Consider the following 12681-nt stretch of genomic DNA (forward strand, 5'->3'; position numbering starts at 1 on the left):
TTCCATGTATTTTTCAAGAGTCACTTGGTCCCTGGCTGCCTGTTTGAAGGACTGGCTGCAAAAACAAACTGTAAAAACAAGCTGTTCAATTGGTGGCTCTGTACTTAAACAGGACATGAATATTAGCTATTTTAATCTTTTTGGGGGGATTATTTTTAATGCTTTCACAACTCTTACTCTCTGAGACTCATCTGGGATTGATATTGCAGCCAGAGAGGTTTTGGAGTTTTACTTCATACTGATACTTTGCCATGTAGCTAACAGGCTTTTGCCTTGTTAACAATATTATACTCCAGTTAAGTAAATAAATATTCACCATGTCTGCCTACTCCTTCTTGTAGCTCCTGGTTGGACAAGAGCCTCAACCATTTGAAAAGAGTAGAATAAGATCAATGCTTCAAATGATACATGGGCAAAATAAACAACAAATACAGCCTATCCAGCCAGTTCTCTTTTCCCTGCCTTTTCTCTCCTGTATCCCACTTGTCACCTTTTTTCAACACCTCATTCTCTGCCTCTTCCTTTTTCTGTGCTCTCCTCACTTGGTCTCACCATCATTGCCAACAGTTCACTGCTGCTCTTTCCAAACTCCAGGTGACATCTTGTTGCCGCAGCAATATCAGACATAAAAATTTACATCTGCAGCCAACTTCTGTTCCAGCCTGTAGCAATAGGCCTCATCTGCAATGCTAATACTTTTGAATTTGCCCCTAAAATTGTCAATTCTAACATTTTCACTGCATGCTATTTGCTCTGTTATACTTAACATGCAGAAACTTTTCTGCTAACCCATCATATTTTCCGTTGTGGGTTCCAGACTTTATAAATACGTCTATAAATTATATGTAGATAAATATATTTGTATAAATACATATATCAGTTTTTTAAACACCCCTACAAAAAAGCCAATGCATGTATAGAGGCTCACACTTACAGACTACTTCCTCCAATCTGCCATTACATGTATAACACCTGCAGATTCATCTCTAATCCTCCTGTTCCTCTACCCACTACCATCCAACCTACCGCTCGCATATGAAAACTGTCATCTGGCTGATGCTACGCCACCACTCTGATTTCAGCTTTCACATCATCTCACACATTCAACTGCCTGTTCCGTAACTCACATCCACAGCGGTATGTGGAATTCAGCTTTACATGCAATGGAAATCCATGCTTTGCTTTCTACCAGTTGTGGAGACAGGATATTCATGACCGGCCAGAATTCCTGGGTCACCTGGCATGGCAGAAAACAGCAAATGGGGTCACAGGCACAAGGCAACTAAAGGCACTTACTTATGGAAGAAAGGACTGCCACCTCCTACCAACCACACTAGCGAGGGGTTCCCAAGTTAAGAGAAAGGTAGGCTCCCTTGGTTCCCTCTGTTTTCAGTGAAGCACATCTGAGTGAAATTACTCCTTTGCCTTCTGTATTACCTGCAGAGAAAGACAAAGCTGATTAACTTCTGAATTATCAAATAAGTTTGCAGTCCAAAATCAGGTGGAAATGGATATTGGTGACTGATTCTTTAAATCATTACCCAGAGAATAATAGCCAGCACTCCCATTTTAATCATTAGAATTTCTACCTGTCAATGGCATGCATGTGCATCACATCTACCATGGCTTGGCTTTCATTAAGGGGCCATCTTTGAAGTACGTGGCAAAATATATACTATGAAATACACTACATATATTCTATTTTCTTCAAAACCGTACAAAATTATTACTGGTTTCCTAATGAGAAAATTAACTCGGCTAACTCAGTATTACATATGTCCTATGAAATTGTCCAGTTTAGATTCTGAATTTTTACTGACAGTTGAATTGTGAAGTTACAAATGAAAAACTTAACTGTCATTAAACTTGAATAGAGAATTTCAAATAACCTAGTAGTTGGGCATTATGAAAAAAAATACTTAAAATATGTATCTAATAATTATTCAAAATGTAAAGAAAGCATTACCTCCAACAACAAAGGACAAAACAAGGAAACCCGGCAAGGGAGGGACAGCAGCAGCACAATATATTTTTTGTAGCCATGGTTGTGAGGGAGGTTGTTTGGGTTTTTTGCATTTGGGCTTTTTAATCCTGGAAGCAAGGAAAAAAACGGTTAGATGTGGCTTTGCGTATGTCAGATGCGACAATGAGATCAAATCCCTTTCTGGGGAAAGAATTGCTTCACAGAGTGTTTGATTTTGAAAGAGCAAGAACTCATTGTCTCTAAATTTTGCTGGATACCAATAAATGCTGGCATTAGCGTGACATTTCCCTTTGAAAGCTGGAGTACAGAATTAACCCTAATGAACAGTGCAAATCTGCAGCCCTTGCTAAGGCAGAACAGTGCTTACTGTCACGGACTTCAGAACAGCTCACGTGAACATGACTATGGGTTACAGCCCCCAGGTCTTTTACTAACACTTTCATTTTCTACCTACCAGGTGGAAGTGTGGGGGGTTTCTTATGTTTGGGCTATATTTCAAGCACCTAATGCATTATTAAAATCTTCTGATGAAGTAAAGCATTCATAGTGGTAGCTTACTTAATCAGTTTAGCTTAGCAAATGTTTATAGCATTTGCTAAATGATTAAATATTTCTTCAGAAATGTACTACAAAGTAACATCATAAATTTAGATATATATTTCTTGTGTTCTAACAAATGCTTCACTTACAAAAATGTCTTCTTTAAAAAATATGTTCTTCTCCATGTGGCATAATAAGTTATTTTTTACCTCTCAGTCTGGACATGCCTGTAAAATACCAGTTTCTCTCCTGCAATATAGTAAATTACAATCCACAAATAAAACTGTCTAAACAACTCCGCAATGATTCTTTTTCAGGCACATGAAAGAAATATTCATGTGTGATCTGTTTCTTGGTGGTCTTCTTCAAACTGTTTTGCCTAGATTTTTCATACACATACATTTCATAGATGCATTTATATTGGCCTTAAGTTCCGCACATGTATCAGCCAACTTGTTTTGGTCTACATTGGCCTTATCCCAGGTCTTGTGGGCCTTAGTGAGGTGAAAAAATGTTTATAAAACTGAAGAATGGACCTCCTACTAATGTTCTTTTAAGAAATTGTCGGCGTTTGGATCAGAAACATTAAAAAAGTACATTTAAGAATTCCTTTAGCATCATTTCCTAGAAGAGATTCTTAATTTTAATTTAACAAATTAATGTTAATTAAATGGCTGCAGTACAAACAACGACAACAAAAATGTGAGGAATATAATCTTCCCCTGTAAAAGTTAAAAATGTGCACATTCACAAAAAATAAAAATAATCTTTCTCAGCAAGACGCACTTGCAATAAATCAACTTCTGAGGCTTGTAGCAGCTCTTTGTGTGATATTGTGTGACATAAACAGAAAATCTGAACATGAAGTACCGTTCTTGGGAAGAAATTTGACAAAGCTGTAATGTGGTCACCTCATTACAGAGAGATCAACCGCTGCTAATAAAAGCAGATAACTTGGACAGCCAAATCCGTAGAAAAAAATGTGAGCCCGACACGCCCGCCACTGGCAGCTGAAAAACAAGAAGTACTTGGCTTTGTGGACACTTGAGTCCCACAACTTTTAACTATAGAATAACCTATTTGTACTGCTGGTTGATTTGCCTGCTAAGTAAGGATCCAACCTTGCGCAAAGATCCCCTCGCCTTGAGCTCTGGCCTCTTTAAGTAACCAGGGTATCAGGGACCTGTTATCCTAATACCTGGCTAGAAGATGCTGTTCTCTATTCACCTCATCAAACATGGGCAGCTAAAACTTTTTCTTTCTACGCCCACTTTCCAGTGGAGAAGCAAAGTGGTTTCTCCAACATTGGTGTCACGATACAGCCTCCCTAACAGATCAAGCACACTCCTGAAAGTCCAAGCCCTCCCAGGAGCCTGACCTGCCTGTTGGGGTAGGGCTGTCAGGTGCCTGGGACCCTCTGTGGGATGCACAGCTACCCCAGCAAGTGTCCCCCCCTTGCATGGGGCCTCAGCTTGCTTGGAAAGGAAAAGTGAAGGGGCACCCACCAGAGAACCTTAAGTCTTCATCAGAGAATGGCCCTTTCCATTTATTGATTTATCTCTATGTCTTTCATATTTCATCCATGTTTTCTTGACTATCACATATTTTTTCTCCCTTTACCTTCATGGCTACAAGACCTTTAAGATATAAATAAAGCTTTTGATAATTTTCATGTTCCCATTAATTATTTCTCCACAGTTTGGAAAAACAAAATGTTCCTTAATGTTTTTTTTTTTTCATCTTGACAGATACTGACAGCTTCACACACACCAAGTTTGAAAATACAGTGTGCCTGTTTTACTTTGCATATTAGAATCATCTATCATATCAGGTGAGATATATATATATATATAAAATTTTTACTGAACTTATTTCATAGATGTAAGCAAATGCATAAAACTGCAAAAACCACTGAGGTACTTTATTTTTTATGAATAATGAATTATTCAGAAAACAGAACTGCAAGGAGATGTTCTACAAAGTACAATTAAATCTGGTGAAAAGATGATTTTCTGTCTTTAATAGTAATATTAGGATATGTCAACATTTCATTTCAGAAATGCAGGGGGGGTTACTGATGCTTTAAAAATAAACCCGACTACATTTTCAAATCAAAATTCCATATTTTTTTTAGTTAAAACTTTGATGTGGAGAAAAAATAATAAAGTAAAAGAATTAATTTGGGATCAAATTGAAATAAAATGCTTTAAAATTTGGTTCAGATATAAATCAAAAATCTATTCTTTACTCTTCTAACAATAATCAATTTGTGTCATAGCTGTTACTACAAAAAGAAGTTAGCAGCATAAGTCATGATATATACAAATAAATGTGCAACTCAGAGATAGTTAATGCTAATAATACTTGAGGTAACAAAATAAGAACTTCAAATCCCATGCCACACTCACATTTTAAGAATTAACTGATCCCCCTGCCAAGCTGGAAGATACAAGAGAATACTTCCTCTCTTTTGATATCATGATCTGAGCAAGATTTTAAGAGCCAACATAGACAACAGCGTCAAAAGAAGGGAAATAAATATCAGTAAAACCAGAAGGAATTAAAACAAAAATCTGAGAACAAAGCGTACGAGTTTAAGGCCTTTAAATCCTTTACAGGGTGTGAGTCTCGGAGACATCAAGGTAAACACTGTCATCCTAAACCGTTCCAACAATTCTATCATAACCTGAGGTACTCTTCATATTTTTCAGGCAGTCCTGAACTTAGCAGTTCAGAAAGATCCTAGTCCTACAAAAATGCGCCATCTATATGTGAATAAAGTATCTTAAATTTTTATCACAAAGGATTACAGCAACACCTGTTTTAAAAAATTCAATTTGGAAAAAAATGCACAGCTATTGATTTCTGCACTGCTTATTATTTCAAAATATTTTGTATCACTTTCAGACTATTGCTAGCCGACAGGGGGAAAAAAAGTTTGCACCAAAGTGAAAATCTGTATTCATCATTCAGCATGACTTTTTAAAACAAAAGAAGCGTTGTTTTTTTCTATCTTTTAGTCTCTGCTGTTTTGGAGGGGGAAAATATTTCCTCTCTTTTGATTTCATGATCTGAGTAAGTTTTTAAGACCCATTTACCAAGACAGAATACACTGTTAAAAGAAGGAAAGAAAATCAATAAAAACAGATGGACCTAATCCAGAAATCTCTGGTGGCTCAAAAATACCATTAACTCACACAAGTTTTAAAGAAATTAATTATTCACTCCAACACTGTGCTGAATACATTTCTTATAATAAATCATCTCTCTGAATTGACTGGAACTGGCAGAGCCAGAGGCCTATATACTGTTTGCTTTCTCCTCTTGAGCTTGTGTTCTTTGCGAAGAAACCAGGCTTGGCTTTCCTTCTACCAACGCATACGCTCAAACAGCCCAGACAAAGAGCAGCTTCACAAAAGGTAAAACTGATGTGCTGTTAATGTGCCGCAAGAAAGACTGGTCACAGAGCACGAAACTTGAAGAGCCTGCAGTACGTCCTTAGAGGACCTTAAAAACATCTACCCTTCGTATTAAACATTCCTCTGAAAAGCAACGTTTCACCACCATGTATTTCACCAACAGAATCAGTCTGTGGCTATACAGAGCTATCCACCCTTACTTCAGGGAAACTATCACTTTACACATGCCTGTGTAGGTGGTATCTTTGCATTTGCCCTGTTATCCACGGCTGCCCTCAAGCCACCTGTCCCAGAAGAGCTGAGTGATGAAGCCAGCTAAGGATGGGTTTCTGAATACTTCTAGTTTTAAACAATCCTTTTTGTTACAAAGGATGTGCACATGGTAAAGTCTTGCTTTTGGCTGATGCCAGAAAAGTTAAGCAGTCTTACCAAGCACACCTACACAAAACTAGATACCAGTCAAACCCGGGCATCCTCAGGCATCATTTCTTGATGCCACAAACTGTCCACAGCTCCTTTCCTCTGCAGGAGGAATAGAGACTGGCACTCACCATTGCCTTCAGGGAAGGAAAAATGTAAGCAGTTTACTTCATGCCCACCATTTCCACACCCTAGATGCAGTTACTGAAGCAGTCACGTTTTTAGCAGTGAATAGATTGGAGTTATGGGAAATCGCTGTTGTGGTAGGTACTTCCAGTGTCAAGAAAATGTATTCAAATATCTGCTGAAGGGAGAAAAAAAGAACAATGAAGGACTAACAGGGAGGAAAATGCTCACAGCTCCATCTTTTGCAAGACATGGGTAGCAATCCAACTACAAAAAAGGCAGAGGCCAGGTCTAGCATCAACTGCTTCAAGTTCTAGTTGAGATGCCAAAGGAGATGAATTTTGAAGTATGGATCAAATTTAAAGTGTAAAAAACAAGTGATTCAACAATATAAATGGTTAGATTTTTTTAAAATCAGAAAAATATAAACATATATATATTTTTTAAAAAAACACAAATGCTTAAGATAAATGCTGAAGTGAAATCTGAATTCAAATTTAATTACTGTAAGTGATAGACAATAGTAGCCTTGATTTAAAAAGAGAGGTTTAATCTCTAGAAGCTACAAGCTTCCCTGGATCAACTATTATTCTTCTGCAAGTCCCTATTGCACCGAACATAACAGGAACCCAATACCTTCTGAAACCTCTGAGTGTTATCAGAATCTCAATACTAAATAAAGATAAAATGGTACATAAATAGATGTAATAAATCTTAGTTATCTGTTATTAAAATTCTGCTACAAATATTCTACACAACAGATTCTATTAAGAGGTGTTTTAACAACAGTTCTTTCTAGAAATTGGTAAGTGGTTCTCTTCAACCAGCTGTACAGATGCTTAAATAATAGCAAAAGCATGGGGTTTTTCTTTCAATTAATAAACTACAACTAGGTTAGGCTTTCATTAGTTTATGATATCCAAAATCCCAGTGAAATATAAAAGAGTTACAATGGGTTTGCATTATTATGATTTTGGGCGACCCATCAGTGACACATTTCTGCTTGTCAAAATGGCCAGGCACTGGCTAGTTTTGGCAACATGAACTTTTCTGGGCTAGCAATAAGTGTGTGTTACAGAGGGTCTTGGCAGGTCATGCATGTTTAGAAATTATTTCTCACTCATTTCTTTTTTCTTCATGTATCACAGCAATCAAGGGAAAAGGTACCAATTCAAATTCTAACCCAGGGATATTGTTTGTCCAATTCTGCTCCATATATAAGGAGTTAAAGTGGATAAACTGAATTCACTGTACGTTCACTTTATAAATTTAATCAGAATTTTTTTTTCCATTTAGGAAGCCTTGCAAATATTGTGGACAAGTGTAAATGCACATGAAGGAAAGACAAAGAATTCATGTTTTTAAGAACGGCTACAGTGTGTGTGTGTGGTGCCCTGGATTACCCTTGAAATGTGCAGATGACCATTACCGAAGGAAGTGGAAGGAACAGCATGTTCACCAACTGCAGAGCCAGGAATAACAGAAGCCACACATTCAACAACAGCCATATGACTACAGGCAGGCTCTGAGCGGGCACTTCCCATTTAGAATGAACTAATATTTCTATGAAGCAGAAAAATGCACCTTGCTTACCCAAAGCTACATATTTCTCTAAGAAATGCATGCACCTGAAATAGGAAGCAGCACCTCTAGCCTCTTGACCAAACAGATGCGTGAGCCCCCAGACTACAAGTGCTAGCTACAGAAGCAGGATTTGAAATGGTCAGAAGTCAGCACACCTTGGGTTTCATCCCAGAGATCAGCATCCCTAGTTCTCAGTGTAAAAAAAAAAAAAGATGTTCTGACTGGCAGTTTGCTGCTGCGCACAACCTCATTGCTCCCCAAAGTGGAACAGAAGACCGAATGGGCAGCAGATGGAAGTGGGGCCCCATCCTTGTCACTATTAATCATTTACAGGTGTTTATTATTATTTATAACATTTGCACACAGAAAAACGTTTTTAAAATGCTAATAAAAATACACCTCTGGGCTAACCAAGGTCTTCATGATATCCCAAGCTAAGCATCCAAGAATGAATCCTGAGTCATTAATCACTTCTGAAATAATCACTACATGTGTTTTTCAATTCATATGTGAAGTAATTTTAATCTATTTGCTATTATCTTTATTATTTTGTCCCCAGACTTCATTTTTATCCTCATGTCAGTGACATATGTAAAGATAATTATCTGAGTTTATACAGTAATAGAATCCACAGTATCAAACATGCTTTAAATTTTCTCTTAAAAAAGGTAAGTCTCTTCAGAGATCATTGTAAGAACCAGCCTTCAGGTTACTGTGGAGAGCACACAACAGGACAGGGCAGAGGCAAACTTAGTACTGGTCATGTGTGAGAGGTGGCTGGTGCTTTGCCCGTTTGTGGGGAAAGCCCTGAGAGGAGGAGCGGAGACAGACTCACATCTGGTCCCTGCTCACAGAACTCTGCACTCACCATATAAAATAAATTGCTAATCTAAAACATATAAACTGCAGGCAGGTGAGGTTCTGCTGCTCACCAGGAACTGTATTCTAGCACTCATGCTTGAACTCTTAAAAGGAGAGACCTGTATGCAGCTCCTCGTCTTCCTCAGTGCTCGAGGCAGCCAGGCAAGGTGCCTGCTGCCTCTGCAGCCCCTGCTGAGGTGCCCCAGTGGGCCTTGGCCAGCTGCCGTGGTCTGCTGCACGTCCCTACCTGTGAGCACTCTGCCTCCAAAAGAAGGAGGCAAAGTAGTTCCCAGGCTGGAGCAACCGCCGCACCAAGCTCTGGCTGGGAGCCTGCCAGGTGACAGGGGCCAAAGGGCTGCCAAAGAGCATTTCAATAGTGCGACAGGAACGGTGGCAGAGCTCCCGTACTCCAGCCTGCACTCTGGTGCTGCTTAATACTGTGTGTATGTATACATGCACGTACATACACCTAAACAAGCATTTCCCCTGCCAGACACTGTGGCAAGGCTGTAGCCACTCAGCTCAAGGAGTATCAAGAAGTATGGGGTTACGCTTTCTTTGTTTAGGCACTGCTTTCACCATTCATTTGCTTCCTTCTGGCTCAAGTGTTTTTATTTATTCTGTGTGTTCTTCCTAAGTGGGTACGTTTCAGTATGATTTACTAACGAGCCAGTAATTTGGCAACAAAACAAAAACCACTGTTCATAGAGGAGCCTAACTAAGGTGATAGCGGTAAATAACAAACCAAGCCCAAGGGTGTCAGAAAACGGGCTGTGCCCACAGGCACTGCAAGGTTTGCCATGTCCCCTCTAAGGTGCCTTCAAATTGCCTGTCTCTACTAAGGCACCAACCAGCCTTGCTACAGGTGGCTGCCCAGAGCCAGGCACGCACGTTTGCTCCACCATCCCAGCACCAGTTTGCCTGCCTTATAGTGGCCTTCCTGGCAGTATCTTAATGCCCTTCCCAAGACAGCACAGTTTCAAATGGAAAAATCCCAGCAGAGCTCATTACCTCTTAAACATAAAATTGAAGGCGACGCACACAAGTCAATGCAAAACAGTTTTGGAAGACTAAGTAAGTAGCCTTTGGAAAGAAAGTGTATAGAAAAGCATTGTAGGTCTGAAAGGAATGCAGGCACAAGCCAGAAACACAAAATCCCAGAAGATGAAAGGGATCAGAGAAAAGAAAAATGTCAAGGGGAGGGAAAAGAGGACTGCAATGAGGATGGGTGTGCGCATTTTCCCAGTGAGTGATCTGCAAGGCGCGGGGCTCTCACTAAGGGTTTGTGGAGTTGAAAGTTTAATTACTAACTTTCTTCTGCCCTTTTTGGTCCTTGCACAAAGGCTTTCTTCACACAAAGGACAGAGAGGTTTCTGTGGGGTTGTAGGGTATGGCAGCCAGTGTCCCTTCGTTCAGGCATTTCCCGTGTTTCCTGTGATAAACGGAATGCCTCCCCCTGTTCCTCCTGCCTTTCCCTCAGTCTCCGGAGGAAAACATTCCGGGACATTTCACTGCGGCGAAATACATTAACACGTGTGAAAGCAGTTTCTCAGGCGCGTCGCTTTGCTCTCGCCACACCAGTTATCTGCGACACAAGCCCAGGACACGCCAACAGCCGCTCCCCCCCTCCCCGGGCAGGGCTTCGGCTCCGCGGTGCTGCCGGCCTCCCGAAGCCCGGCTATGGCAGGGGCAGCGGCAGGGAGCCGGCCAGGGGCAGCCCCCGGCCCCTTCCCCTCCCGAGCCGCGGGGAGGGCGAGGGCCCCGGGGAGGGAGCGGGGCGGCCGTGGGTTTACACCGCCGGCCCGGAGGTAACGGGGCAGACACGCCGCCGGCGCTGCCAGCCGCAAGGCAGGCACCCTCCCTAAGACGCCGTTTGGCTTCCCAGAATTTTTTCTTTAAAAAATAAAACTGAACCAAGCTCTCTTCTCTCTTAACTGCCGCAGCTCTAAGAAAACGGTGAACGGAGGGCTGTGAACCGTTTCTGGGAAGTGCCGAGCAGCCTCAGCACCTGCGGGACACGCGGGGCGAGGCGGGCTCCGGGACACAGGTTTCGGCGGCCCCTGCCAACTCGGTAATCGGTCACCGAAGCGGCAGGTGACCGACCCACTCGGGGGAGCCCTCGTTGAGGAGGGAGCCTGGACAAGCTCTCGGGATCCGGAGAAGCCGAGAGAAACGCCGGCAGAAGTTCCTGACATCTGCACCAACTGCCTTGAATAATTTTGCATTTGAGATGCTCCCGTAGGAGAAGAGCATGTCATGAGGGAAGCACCGCCACCTTCGTCCTGTGTGGGACGCATCAAAATGTGTTTCTGGGACGATTAAAGCCGGGAGTTCGGGGGTTGGGGATGTCGTGTTCTCACCGCTTTTGCGCTTAAAACTAAAACAAAACAAAACAAAACAAAACCACAAAAAAAACCCGACACCAAAAAAACCAAACCAAAAACCACCCTAAACAAACCACCCAAAAATTTACGAATAACTTACCCGGTCAGGTTTCCTATTTTGCTCTATGGGCGTGCGGCACGTCTCTGAACGGATAGCAGAGTTCTCAAATATATTTATTTTCAATTACACGAGGAGATATTTCACAATGCGCATTTTTATGCGACCAGCTATTAGGTAAAATAAAATAAAATAAAAAGCCCGAAAGCAAGTCGCATTGCTCAGCTGCCTCCCACAGACGGCTGCTGCCGTGCGCGCCCGCCGCCGGCGCTGACTGCAATACCGGCGCTTCATTTTCTGCCCCGGCAAACCCGTTAAAGTGCTGATTCCCGTGATTTCTGAAAGCTTATTTATATTTGAAAGTTTATTTCTGGGAACAACCATACCAGCAGAAGTTAAACAGCGGATGCCGGCTGCCACCAAAGACCACAATTTTAAGGCTTTCGTTGAAATCAGCGCACTCGGGCCTCGCTTCCCACCCCTCCACAAGTAACCTGGTCATTACACACCCGTGGCAGCTGATACTTTACGCCACATATGCTGGTATGCATTGAACTACGAAAACGAAGCAAGCTCTAAAGTGGAGGGGTTTGTTTCGTTGGTTTGGTTTGCTTTTGTTGGGATTTTTTTGGGGGGTGGTGGTGGCGTTTTCATTTAATTTAAGCAAAGTTTGGCTTAAACCAATAGCAAGTACCTGCAGTATTTACGCTAACATTTTAGCCCAAACAGAAACGTCACAATAATGCTGGTTAGGGTGCTTTGGTCTCTTTGAAAGGTTAAATTAGGTTTCAGTTCCCCGGGTTCGCCCTGCAGCCCAGCGGGACGCGCAGCCGCCGCCGCACGGCCCCAGCCCCGGGCAGCGCGCCCCGGGGTGCCGAGCCGGCGGGGGCCGGGCTGGGCTCGGGGCAGCTTTGCCCCTGCGTTCGCTTCCGAGCAAGGGCCGGACCTTGCGGCGAAGTGACTGACAGCGCGCTCGCATTGCTTACAGTATCTGGAATAAAGGTATCTGAAGTGAGGTATCCAGAAGCTGTAGGTGGAAGGAAAATAGAGGAGCGTGCGGGCAGATCTGGGAAGGCAAACGGCAAAGGCCGTCCTGGCCGGGCACGGGAAGGTCCTTGTGCCACCGCTGCCTGTCCGGAGCGGGGCTGCTCGACCCGGACCGCCTAAGGAAGCTCCGGGGCGCCGCTACCGCAGGGCCCGGGCCGCGCCCCGGTGGAAGGCGCAGGCGGGGGACGCGGCGGGGGAGGGAGGGCAGCACCTGCCGGGCCTTGCTCGGCGATGGAGCCGCCCAGCCCCACGTCCGCT

At 42.6% G+C, this 12681-nt stretch overlaps 1 long non-coding RNA gene across 3 annotated transcripts in view; it reads right to left on the bottom strand.

Annotated features, from left to right (window-relative positions):
* LOC119151050 overlaps positions 1–12645 on the bottom strand; it is a 54771-nt gene extending 42126 nt beyond the window's left edge. For all 3 annotated transcript variants that reach the window (XR_005105284.1, XR_005105282.1, XR_005105283.1), the window contains exons 1-3: positions 12363–12645; positions 1967–2091; positions 1297–1437 (exon numbers count right to left, since the gene is read on the bottom strand). This is a non-coding gene — a long non-coding RNA (uncharacterized LOC119151050). The remainder of the gene's footprint in view (positions 1–1296; positions 1438–1966; positions 2092–12362) is intronic.
* Positions 12646–12681: the final 36 nt, after the last annotated feature.

Source organism: Falco rusticolus, chromosome 7 (assembly GCF_015220075.1).
Source record: "Falco rusticolus isolate bFalRus1 chromosome 7, bFalRus1.pri, whole genome shotgun sequence".
Lineage (NCBI taxonomy): Eukaryota > Metazoa > Chordata > Aves > Falconiformes > Falconidae > Falco > Falco rusticolus.